This window comes from Triticum aestivum, chromosome 7A (genome assembly GCF_018294505.1).
Source record: "Triticum aestivum cultivar Chinese Spring chromosome 7A, IWGSC CS RefSeq v2.1, whole genome shotgun sequence".
Taxonomy (NCBI): Eukaryota; Viridiplantae; Streptophyta; class Magnoliopsida; order Poales; family Poaceae; genus Triticum; species Triticum aestivum.
In genome coordinates, this window is record NC_057812.1 from 743511391 (window position 1) to 743525129 (window position 13739).

Sequence of the window (13739 nt, forward strand, 5' to 3'; positions counted from 1 at the left end):
TACCTGGTTCGCCGGTCGAAATCTCGTCGTCACTGCCCACGACAGACCGGCCTGAAGAGGTCTTTGCCCACGACAGACCGTCCAGAAGAAAATTGCGCATGGCTTCGTCATTTACTCTTGTGTTCCACTTACATTTTCAGAGTAAAACTTATTGTTATATCGAATATCCAATTCTGAGCCCAGGCTCATCTGCACCAGATGCACAGTAAATTTAAAAAAACTAGAAAAATTCAAAAAAAAATATTTTTTTTGCATGGAAGATATTTAAATGCGTGAGGTACGTGCCAAATTTCAAAGCATTTGGTCTTCTGAGTAGCTCTCATAAACAAAACAAAATTGGGTCAAAATAGTGCACAAACAGTAAACTTTTTGATAGATCCGAAATTTTTCTTTTTCGCTGAGAGCTACTTGGACATTCAAATGTTCTGAAATTTGGCACGTGCATCACGCACTCAGGCATCTTTCTCCACAAAAAATCAGAAATTTTTAAATTTATTTAGTATTTTTAATGATGTTTTTGTTCACTCCGGGCTCATTTGAGCATGGGAGCCAATACTCCTCACTCATTGTTATACAGTAGCTTTATTATTTTCTTTACAGATTAAACAATATGAGAGATCCTCGGCTCCCCACCACCTCCCTCCTCCCCAGCCGCCGCCAGGCAAGGCCCGCGCGGTGCCGGCGGCGGTGGGATTTCTCTCTGGCGGCGGGCGGCTCCTCGGCGCTCTGGATCTGCATGTGGCGGCGGCTGCATGGGGAAAGCTCCTCGGTTCATGGCTGCACGGGGCAACGATGCAGCTCCACTTCCTGCATGGGCGTCCTGCTGTGGCGACTTGATGGTCGGGCGGCACAGCTCTTCCCGTCACGGCAATACTGCCCTCTGCTGCTGGATGGGCGCCTTCGTGCGACGCCGGCTTGTCTCTTCTTGTGGCTTGGCTCCGGCTTGCTGCAGGGCATGGAGGCAACGAGGTCGCGGGCTCCAGCGACTCACCGACCCGGCGTGGTTGCTCAATTCAGATCTGGACGGCTTGGTGGTGGTGATCCAGATTCGATCGGTCGAGTGGGGTGACTGCAGACTGTGTTGCAGTACCTCTTGCGGCTCCATGGCAACGGTGGTCACCAAGGGATCTTCGGGAGGGTTAATCTCTCTATGTCCAATGGTTGACTTCGGTGGTGAGATCTCCGGGAGGGTTAATCTCTCTATGTCCAATGGTTGTGCAGTGGCGGCGTTCATCGTATGTAGCTGCTGGGATTACGGAAAAGTGGTGGCGACAACAGTTGAGTGACTTCGAAGGTGGTGCTGTGAGCACCCGGTCGCGAGATCCGGGGTGAAAGCCTAGGTTGACCTGAGTTGGTTATACCTGGCAATGGCGATGTTTTTTTACGTCGTTACCTTGTTGAAGGCATTGCTCGAATATGCTTGCACTGATTCTTCAGGGTGAAAACCTAGATTCAGGCCTTGGTGGTTGGATCCGGTGACGGCAACACTTGAGTGTTACTCCCTTCTCGAAGGCGTTACTGTTGAAGAACCTTGTCGTCTGTATGATGTCATGAGATGGTTGGTGCGGATATGGTCGTTGATATAGTTTGCCGATCGTGGATCTGGTCGCTTCGGGTTTTTCTTTTACTCGCCTACACATAGCTTTGGTCTTATATGACTTTGCTATCTCGCGTGTTTTTTGGTGTGCGTGTGTTGGTGTTGGCTGTGTGCATCCTAGTTATGCAGAGGCCGGGTGTGTGTTCTTTGGGTTTGTATCCTCTTGATGCTCCTCTTTGAGCTAATAAAATCCACCCTTTATCGAAAAAAAGGAAATTATAAGTGGATGCTATCTATCTATCTATATCTATATCTATCTATCTATCTATACCTATACTAATTACAGACTCCCAAAAAATTACCACGTTAATTAGAATTTACGAGCCGTTAATCTGATGGGACTGAATTATTACGATGTATATCAACCTGTAAACTCCAAAGCCGAAAAAACACTCGAAAGGCCCAAAATCCTTCTTGGTAGCAAAGAAAATGCAAGAAGAAAAAAAAACTAACTTAATCTAGAGGGGAGCCAGTTATTACGGTTGAGATCTTTCTATAGGTTTTAAATAGTTTTTCCATTAGATTAACCCATGTGTCTATCTAAAGCCAGGTTGAACACATACCCTGTAACAGCTAGGTCCCGCACGGCTCCTAGAGACTTTCTCTCTCTCCTTTTTTCTCTCGTGGAAATCAAAACGGATCTCCTATCGCCTGATCTGCTTCTTTTCGTTCGTGCTATGGTGGCGCAAGGTGGAGATGCAAATCTCTTACTGTTGCTTCCCTCTCGATCTGGTTCAGGGGGAAGTTCTATCATATGGCATCCTCATCTTTCGGCCATACAGGAGCAGCGACATTGGCATCCAGATGCGCAGCAGCTTGGACACGAGTTGAGGATCGTGTGACTCTCTCGGAACACATCCCGCCATGGGAAGTTAACGTGGCCAGCGGATGCACAAGCCTGATCGTTTCTATGACATGTTCTTCTCCTGCTGAAAGCTCTTCTCTTTCCTTGGCGTCATGTCCGAACAGAGACAAGAGATGAACGGCTGCACGTACATGGCAGGAGATGCAGTACTACGCGTAGGTGTAGAAAGGAGCCGGCAGCGACATAGTCGATCGCCATCCCCAGCAAGCAGAAGGCGAATTGTATGGCCCATGAGGCCATGAGGCGTGGAGCTTGCCAGCATGCATGTATGACACGGCTTCTACGAGGCTAGGAAGTTGCCTCCCAGTGCCATGTTGGCGCTGCCTCCTCGCAGCGCCGCTCTTCTTCTTCCTTGCGCTCTCTTCTTCTCATGGTTTTGCCTCACACAAGAACTCATCTGGGGAAAGAAGACAACACAGACACACACACACACACTTCACCAAGGAGCAGCACAAGAGCTTTGCCGAGAGCATCCTCTCCTTGGTGAACACGCAGTGCTACATTTTTCTACAGGCTCTCACCGCCTTCTTTCATTGACTCAAAGTAGAATATATATACAAGGACCAGGCACTCACGCCCATGCATGTACTCACACACAACTTGGGCACCACTACCTGCCAGCTCTCACGCCACGCCCCACATTACTTGCTCCACGACTAACTACATGCGCTAACCACGGCCTAAACTCTATCCATCCATATGGCTCGGCCAGCACATGTGACCAATCCCAACTACATGCATGCATGAACTACTTACTCAACATTCTCTCGGCTAGGACTCAACAAACTCACGCATGCACAGCTACTCCAACAAACTGAGCGATCTGCCGGTTCACCCGACCCAACTTGATGCACTCCGTCACACTCCAGTCTTAAGTCGCGTCTTGCCACTTCTCGGGACCTTGCCGTATCTCACAGCACCATCAGTATCTCGCCGTGCTCGCCGCATCACACGGCAGCCCGGCATCTCGTCTTCTTGGCGCACAACCAAAGCTGCACTGGCCTACATCACCCTTTTACCATCTAAACTACATGCACATAATAAAACTAAATATGCGGATACATGAATCAAGATTAAACCTAACATGCCATGCGTCCTCTTTCCTGTCCTGCAGGCTCTCTTCCTCCTCCTCCTCCTCCAGTCTTTCACGATCCCAGTCAGTCTCCCCTTTGGCAGCATGGAGTTTTCACCCGGCAGGCTGCACCATGTCATTCCCCGTCTGTGAGGTAAGCTTGCGTAAGTGCTTCGCAGCATCGAATCAGCAGTAGTATTTCACGTTCTTAGGTTCAATGGTGTGGCTTGGTTTACGTATGTGTACTGCTTTGACAATGATGACTACAACCAATTGGCCGTATGATCAGCTGCCTGCTCTGTTACAATGAGAAAAAGGCATGAGAGGAGTCCATGCAATTGAAGAAAACATCAAATAGGAAATTTGGGAAAAGCATATATGGAAGTTATTTCCATATCTACTCTTCTGCGCTCCCCTTTTCTCAAAGAAAAAAAAACTTTTTTCACTCCGTCTGTGAAATGTACTCATCATAGTAAATATACTCATCAAAAATAGGGGGACTAAAAAGATCATATTCATCAAACATAGCATCCCAACCTTATTGCTTTGCATATTATTAGCATCATGGATATTCAAAAAATTCATAGTAGCAACATTGCAGTCATGGTTATCATGGAACTCACACCAAACATTTGTTAAATTCTTTTTTAACACTTCATAGCTATTATCGGTATCCATATTTTCAAGAAAGACTTCATAAAGAAAAAGAATTTGATGCAACTTCACTCTTTTTTATAGTTTTTTTTTATAAACCAAACTAGTGAAAAACAGGAGACTAAAAGATTCAACTGCAAGATCTAAAGAAGATACTTTCAAGCACTCATCTCCCTGTCAATGACTGCAACATCTGGTCCTTGATAATTATCCCTTAGTTGAACTGATTCCACCGCAAAGGCGCAGTCTGACTCAACCTCCACTCTCATACATCCCATATTTGCAAGAAGATACATTTCATATCATATAGCAAGAAGTTCAGCAGTGTCCACATTTCGTACATGGGTTAGTTGCCGGAACCTCTTGTATGATGCATGTTGTGTTATATAAGGAGGGCGGCCCAAATGGTCCATGCGACTTGGCCGGCCACTCGCCGCTTCTTGTTCCATCTAACCTTAGTATACGGCTAACCTGAATCCATCAACCATTTTATGTAGTGACGCAAGCCATGGGTGCATAGTGAGTTGTTTCTTTTATAACACATGGTGTAAAAATCCCAAAAAATAAGAGAGCTTGCAAGGTACCTCCCACTACTAATGCATGCCGCTGGCCACTAGAACTGCTTGCTACTGGAGATAATGGGAAGCGTAAATCTTAAGAGCACACTGCAGTGTCGAGATTTGAACATTTTTTTTAAATTAAAACATTTCCTGAAAATTATTAACAATTTTGTAATGCCAGTTTTTCGAAAACATAAACAAAATTTGAAATTCCAAACATTTGTTGAAAAATGAGAATATTTTTATAATTCCAATTTTTTAGGAATTTAAAATTTTATTGGAAAAATAGTTTTTTATTTGAAATGCCAAAAAAATTCAAACGTGAAAAATATCTGAAACTCCCAACGACATCAAGAGAAAAGCAAAAGAAATTGGATCATTGATCAATATTTAAAAACAAGAATATGTTCTAAAACTCCAATAAATAGAGAAACTTGAACATTGGATCATTGATCATTGGCAAACTTGAACATTGTTTTTGAACATAGAGAAACATTGGATCAAGAAATACGAACAAATTTATAATTCTCAAACATTGTTTGGAAAACATGAACAACTGTTTTTTTGGAAAAATGAACAAAATTTCAAAATCCGAACAATGGTTTCTATTTTTTCGGAAAATTGTGACTTTATGAACATTTTTTGAACGTATTGACCATTTTTTGAATTCTGTGATTTAAGAAAAGAAACATAAAATTGAAAAATAAAAAAACCAGAAGAAAACAACAATAGGAAACGAAAGATCAGTAAAGAAAAGCAACAGGAAAAATTGAAAACTGGAAAAAACAGGCAGAGCCAATAAGCAGAAAAAACGAATAATGTTTCTAAATCCAGAACAGCAGAAGCTTCTCAATGGGCCGGCCTGCTGTGTGAGTCCTAAGGAACTCTCGTACAAGGGGAAGGGGGAGAGCAAGATGAGCCGGCGCAGATGCGCAGGATCGGGATGCCACAGCCTCATTTTTTGGGTTTTATTTACGTATTCTTTTTTCATTTTTTATTTTATAACTTTTGTTTGTACTTTAAAATATTCTGAATATAAATATTACAAAAACACAGTACAATTTTTTAAATGTTGATCAGGCATCACAAAAGTGTTTAAATGCATATAGAGAAAATGTTTATCATGTATATGAAAAATGTATAGAAAATCAATGTGTATGACAAACTTTGATCATGTATTTGAAAATTATTAATGAAGGCAATTCTAAAATTTTAATCAAGCACTTGAAAAATGTTAAATGTATATAGATTTTTTTTGACCATGTATTAGAAAAGGCTGAAAATTTTGATCATTTATATAAAAATCTTAATCAAGCATTTCAAAAAATGTTAAACAAGTATTTCATAAATGGTAAAGGTGTATAGAAAAGATGTTGACCATGTATTAAAAATGATGAAAAATATGATAATGTATATAAATATGTTAATCAAGCATTTGAAAGAAATGTTGGACACGTATTTTTCACATGTTAATCAAGAAATTGGAAAATGTTAATTTTATATAGAAAAAATGTTGACCAGATATTAAAAAAGACAATCTTTTATTTAAAAAATGTTAATCAAGCATTTAGGATTTTTTTTGAAACATGTATATACAAAATGATGACTATGTATAGAAAAAATATTAATTTTTATTTAAGAAACATTAATGAAGGATTTGAAAAATGGTAAAAAATAATGTGTATAGAAGATATGTTGGCCATGTATTCAAGCAATGTTAAACTTATATTTGAAAAATTATATATATTTATTAGAAAAATGTATTAGATATATATCTAGAATGTGTACCTAAAAACAGTGAAAACCCGAGGGAAAAAAAGATTGAACGAGGAAAGAAACAAAAAATCCAAAGAAAAATGAAGACAAAAATATGGAAGAAAACATAGTAAAAAATAAATGAAAGTAAAACAAAGAAAAATTAAAAAATTAAAGAAACCAATGAAAAAAGAATGGAAACAGTGAAAACCAATAAAAACAAAGAAAACGAATAAAAAATGAGAAAGAAACAAACTAAATAATAGAAAAACAGTGAAAACTGATGAAAAAAGCAGGCTCATTTCCCTCGTAATGTTCACGCTATCAATCTTTCCGCAAACACTTTAGTGTCCCACTGGAGGCGACCTGGAACTACTCCCTCCGTTCCGAATTACTTGTCGCAGGTATGGATGTATCTAGATGTATTTTAGTTCTAGATACATCCATTTCTGCGACGAGTAATTTGGAACGGAGGGAGTATGGTCAATCTCGCGTAAAGCGATGTAATCCTTCAACTATGGAATTCCGAAGTTGCCCGACACGTCTCCTCGTTTCTCCCGACACGTCCCGACACTGTACTTTTAACGCATTCTGACGCGTGACTCTCCTTTTGTGAATGGCGCAATGTGGTTTGCAAGATTAAGTACATGCAATCGACTGGAAAATACTCCCTCTATGAAGAAATATAAGATATAGTGATCTTGATGATCTTATATTTATTTACAGAGGGAGTCGATGGCAGAGAGACCAGGCAAAGTGGTGCAGCAGTACAACACTGAAAATGGATTGGTGGCAGGTGGCTATGACAGCCTCATACCCGGCAGGCGTCCTGGTTGATGAGTGCGTCGGACTGGTAGGTGCCCCATACCCGGCAGGCGTCCTGGTTGGGACGTCAGGTCTTAGATGTTTAGGTCTGGCTGCGATATCTGTTTGGTATTAGGCCCAGACTATCAGCGGCCCTTCATCATTTGGATAGTAGTAGCGACAGTTGTTACTTAGACGGTGGCTTTAGTCTTACTGTTGTATGACTTTATAAGGTCTTGTAAGAAAAATTAATAAAGTGGCCGTATGCATCGCCCAGATGCAGAGGCCGGGGTCCTCCTCCTTTTCTAAAATTTTTTTACAAAGGGAGTACACTGCATTTGTCACTAACTAGCAGAGGGAGTACCGAATTACCGTATTAGTTAATCCGTGGCACATGCTAGTCCTCGTCCTCTCTCAAAGTATGACATTGATTAATTAGCTCCGCCCAATGCAGCTGTCTGCTAGTATTATTACGTTTAACGTCTTCATCTTCACCACATCTGGCTATCTCAAAGGTTAACCAGTACTACTTGGTCGTCATAATCCCCCTTGTTGTACAGGGCTTGACCATTGAATTTCAACTAAACAATCCATTCCTCATGGCGTTTCATCAGACAAATTCTTTATAGATGCGATAAGAGTTTCAGAGACGAACTTGCCATCGTAACATATTTTCTTATTCTCACTTGCTCGATAATAAGTTAAACCTCAAGTAAACACTGATGATCGTCAATCTAATGTTGAAATTGTGCGCACACACAAAAAAATGTAAAAAAAACTTACGAATTAGATAATACTAAGTTCGTACGGAGACAGTTTTTTATAACGCGGTTAGCTTGTCCAAATCAATCCATAGATTGTCTCTGTATCAATCAAGCTTGAATGAATTCAGTAAAACAAAACCGAGTGACCTAGGGAGAGTACAACAGATGTTTACAGATACAAGCCTTTCTAATCTAATCTAATCTAAAAGGAGAAGATGCAAGCCTTTGTAGCAACAGCTAAAAACATGCTTAGTCCTTTCTCCACGGCCATCTTTTCTTCCTTGTTTTACTCTGTTCGTCGAGGGCTTCATTTCTTCTGCACAGTAAGCCTCCTGGTGCCACATCCTGGGCAGAACTGGTATTCGGCGCTTGAAAATTCGGCACCACACCGGTCACAAAACTGTGCGGGTCTGCTTGGCTGAAATACAGAAAATTACCGCCAAGGCGATGGTTGAGAATACAGTGAGTGAAGTCGCGACAAGTGAGGGAACTATACTGCGTATTCTCTTCAGTTGTTGAGTAATACTAGTGCACACAAGATGGCTTCAAATTAAAGTGCATGATTTTTTTTCCTTTCAAAGTAATGATAAAATGTTTCATACAACATTTCCCGTGTAGCTTTGCAAATACTAAATGAAGAAGACCACTCACAACTTTTTTCTTGCTTGCTGAGGTCGATGTGCTTGGAGAACTATGCTGATTTTGCTGGTTAGTGTCTTGCTCTGCTTGAGTTTCAGTTTCTATCTGTTCAATGTGTCCCAACAGCAGGCAATATTAGTGGCTACCAAACTAAACATGAAGATGAAAAAAAAAGAATGTATCGTATTTGACAAATAAAAGTCGCTGTGAATTGGGGATGTCATCATTATTCATGAACGAGTATCAAAAAAGTAAAGTTACCTTATCGAGTAACACAAAATCAAGTTTTGGGTCTTTTGACCCTGGCCTGCGACCATCGTCTATTGCTTTCTCAATAGCTTTCCTTGCTTTCTCCACCATCTCAAGATTGGCATTGAAACATAGTATTTCAACACGTGCGTATTTCAGGGAAGACAGGTACTGCAATCCAAAATCGAAACCATTTTCGGCACGTGATGCTTGAAACGAAAGATGAAGCCTTTCAACTTTTTCCATAGCCCCTGGTTCAAATATCTTCCCTACAGCACTGGTCACAAAGCTGAAGCTTGTTAGACTTCCGAACCCAGCGTTGGTGAAGGTGCCCACTGGGGCTTGCTTTGACTTCAGGGAGAGGGCAAGAAGATTCTTCATTTCCCCAAGGATATTAATGATCTCCTGTGATAGCTTGTAGACCTCGACGGATAAACAGGAGAGGCTGTCAATGAAAGGAATGCGCTGCGCCTTATCTCAAGCTTTTGGAGGCTTTTAGAGGCATCTTCAGCCTTCAACCCGCCAAAGATATGTAGGGAACAGCAAGTAAAAATAGATAGGCTCTTCAGATTTTTCTTGCTTAGTGAGCCTAGATAATCGAGCAGTGCGTCCTTATAACCATCATCCCATGACCATATCACAATTCTAAGAATCGTCAAGTTGGTCAGGTCGCTTAGCTCTTTCAGCAACTCTGCGTTACTGATATTCATGTCCCCCAGCTCTTGCAAAGCTACCATTTTCCCAATCCCACGTGGCATCTTGGTGCGTCCATTAACACGCAGACATTTCAATTGCCTAGCCCGAACAATAGTCCCAGGCAATTCTTCCACCCTAGTTGCCCTTAAATCCAGTGTTTGCAAAAATACCAGAGAGTCAATATTTTTTGGGATGCCAGTGATACCACCTCCTATTACCAGATATTTCAAAAGAAGCAAATTCTTGATACCATCAAGATGATCATTTTGCAAAGAACCACAGCCCCCCAACTCCAAAACACGTAAATTCTCAAACCTTGAGAGGAATGGCCTCAAATTAGCACCACTGATTGTTTTAGAGCAGAGAGCACCACTGCTTTCATCATTCAACGAATTGGCATCATTGGAGACAATAAGAGACCTCACAATGGATACTTGCTCTTGTGCGAGGTCTACATCAAGACCCTGGATGGCTAGCCGGCCAATCTTTTGCGGCAAAGATTTGCCTTGCCGCTTTTTTAATATGGTAACCGAGTTTTCTTCTGCTGAAAATGAGGCGATCAACTCGCGCCCTTTGTCGTTCAAACAACATAGAGCCTTGCCATCTGAATCGATCTTCACTGCTTCAATTAAATTTCTCTCTATGAGCTCACTGAGGCACTCCTCACCAGCAGCATGTTCAGGAATGTAACCCTCAGCAATCCAGCCTGATATCAAGCGGTCTACACTGATCTCATAACCATTCCGGAACATGCTTAAATACAACAAGCAAGATTTGAGATGCTCATGTAGAACAGTGTAAGGGAGATTTTTGCCTCCCATAGCGTTCGGATCTTCTGAATTGCTGGACTCAGGCATTGTATGCTGGTCTTCCTCTGCCTCGCCTACTAGCAAGTTGGCTGCATTGTTGATAGCTCATGGTGTACTACTACATTCTTCAGAATTTTTTTCGGGTATGCCAACCAAATCAGGAGGAGAGTTATCTCCTGCACCAAATAGTTGCTCCTGTGGAAGGTCTGCATTGTGCCCCTGGTTGGTTAGCCGGCCAACTGTTTCTGGCAAAGGTTGTTCTTCCTGCTTATTTAATATGGTAACCGAGTTATCTTCTGCTGACAATGAGACTGTTGACTCGTGCTCCATGACTTCCACACGGCAAGATAGAGCTGCATCAGTTAAATTTCTCCTCATGAGCTCACTGAGGTTGTCCTCTCCTAGCTGCTGCGAAGTCATTCCGGCATCATACGAATCCTCTGAATTACTAGAGTCAAGCATTGTACGCCGGCTTTCCTTTGCTTCAGCTGCTGGCAAGTTAGCTGCATTGCTGATAGCTGATGGTATAACACTGGATCTTTTTACAATCTTTTCAGGCATGGTTACCAAATCAGGAGGATATTTGTCTCCTGAACCAAATAGTTCTCTAGATGAATTTTCTGAAAGAGGCCCCACATGGTAAATCTTAACACCAGGGAATCGAGCGACAGAAACTCTGTGGCTTGTCATCAGGATTGCGCTGCCTTTGCTATTTTCAATCAGAGCACACTTGATAATTTCCCGTTCTGTAATATCCCACAAATCTTCAACTACAATGAAGTACCTAATGTAATAATGTGTCTGAAAGTTATAAATCATATATGATGATGATATATACTCCCTCCGTCCCAAAATAAGTGTCTTAAGCTGAGACACTTATTTTGGGACGGAGGGAGTAGTTATCAAAATGTAGTTTGAGTATGAAGGAGTTGAGCTGAGAACCACCGAACTTTGCTAATGTAGAACTTTGCATCAGTAATCCTAATAAATCAGTTTTTTCACATAGTTTAGGAGTACTATATTCAAACTGCAATACCAATATGTAAGTACGTACCTGAAAGAAACTAATGACTTTCCTTTGTGGAAAGAAATTGATGAATATTATTAGTGGGTTATGACTAACGATAACCTCGTTAGGTCGAGCTACTTTTGGTTAGCTTAATTTGTTAAACAAATGGACAGGTTCACAACTACTGCAATTACAAAAATTGGAGGAAAAATGTACATGAGTTGAAATTTCCCAATTGAAGTCCATACTATTTGGTGGAAATGTCAAGGTCGGTATGCATGATTTGTGAAGTGTAAAAATGCTTGCAATAATAATAATACCTCTTATTGTTGAGGGCTTTCCTGATCTCATCGATGGTTTCTTTTACAGTGAGCGATCCAAAAGTGGCATCATCTTGTAGGCTTATCTGACAGAGGATGTTCCACAACACGTTTTTTATGTCAGGCTCCTGAGACACAGTGACCCAAGCTGTACACTCGAATAGCGAGTTAAGCTCCTGGTACACCTGGTCCACAAGTTTTGTTTTGCCCATGACTGCACCTCCCAGAATTGAAGCGATCATGGGCTGCCTGTTGGATGTGATTCCCTCCCCGTGTTCATTGATCTTTTTGACTAGTACATCAGGGTCAACAAGCTCGTCGACTGTGCCGTCATAGTCATTGGCAGCGATGGCAGTGTCATGCCTCGGACTTGGAATCGGAACAGCGGTGTTGGAGAAATCGTCATGCGTTGGAGTCGAACTCCGACTCGGACTTGAAGGAGCAATGTCCAATTCCATGACACGGTCCCTGTAGCTTTGGATGTCCTTGGCGAATTGACCGGAAGCCTTGGCAACCGCCATCTTCAATCTGATCCTGCCAATGAGTTTATGGCGATCAGCAGCCCTCGGCCGATGAGCCATGAACTTGTCAACGACATGCTCAATGTCGTAGCTCAGTGCCCTCGCTCGCCTGGCCCTTTCCTTGATTCGTACGCTGAGCTGATCCCCCGGCATGTTCTCCACCCCCTCGAAGGCAAGCTGTATCCTGGTTAGCTTCTCCTGCAGAAAAACCACTTCATTCTTTGCTTGCTTCCGCAGCTTGCCGCTGATGAGCAGCTCGTCCAGCTTCGGGAGCAGGCTGTCCATTGCCCCCTCTGCCAGACCCATATGGATGATGAGTTGAATGTCTAGTTCCATGATACGGTCCCTGTAGCTTTGGATGCTCTTGGCGAATTGACGGGAAGCATTGGGATTGACCATCTTGAATTTTACCCTAGCAATGAGTTTGTTGCGATCAGAGGCCGGCGGATCGACAGACCTCAGCCCATGAGCCATGAACTCATGGACGACGTGCTCGATGTCGTAGCTCAGGACCTTACATTGCTTGATCCATTCCTTCATTTGCACGCTGAATTGATCTAACGGCTTGTCGATCTTGGCAAAGGCATGCTGTATACTGGTCAGCTTCTCTTGCAGAAAAACCACTTCTTTCCTCGCTTTCTTCCACAGTTTGCGGGTGATGAGTAGCTTGTTTAGCTTCGGGAGCAGGCTGTCGATTACCCCTGTTGCCGGAACTTTAGGGCTGATGAGCTGAATGTCCAATGCCATGATACAGTCCCTGTATCCTTGGATGTCCTTGGCGAATTGACCGGAAGCCTTGGCAATCGCCATCGGGGATCTGATCTTGCGGAGGAGTTGATAGCGGGCGGCGGCCGGCGGATGGGCAGCCTTGAGCCGGCGAGCCTCGAACTTGTCGACGACGTGCTCGATGCCGTAGCTCAGGGGCCTCGCTTGCCTGAGCCATTCCTTGATTCGCTGGCTGAGCGGATCCGCATCGCTGAAGGCACGCTTTATGCCCGACAGCTTCTCTTGCAGGAAAATCACTTCTTCCCTGGCGCTCTTCCTCAGCTTGCCGCTGCGCCGCAGCTCCTCCAGCTTGGGGAGCAGGCTGTCGATTGCCCCCGTTGCCGGATCCATACGGAGTTGAAGATTGGATCTGGCTAGCTCTAAACTTTTTCATATGCACTAAACGCCTGCTGGCATTACACCTATGAAGTCAGTACGAGCGGCGGTGGGGATGGATAGCGCGGGGCGGCCGGCGGCCAGCTGCCGGGGCCGGGGCTGGGGAGGAGGCGCCTCTGCACCGAGTTTTTTTTTTGTGTGTGTCTATCGAACCGAAGGGGAAAACGAGCCGTGCGAGCATTTTATGCTATCTTGTTTTGCTGAAATTAAACTTTTTTTTCTTTTATGAGCACCTCCGAAAGACTGAGCCGGCATATCATCTTG

General features: G+C 42.9%; 1 pseudogene; it reads right to left on the reverse strand.

Moving 5' to 3' along the window:
- Nucleotides 1–8190: 8190 nt before the first annotated feature.
- On the reverse strand, nt 8191–13430 carry LOC123153987 (disease resistance protein RGA5-like; annotated as a pseudogene).
- Between the last annotated feature and the right edge of the window lie 309 nt (nt 13431–13739).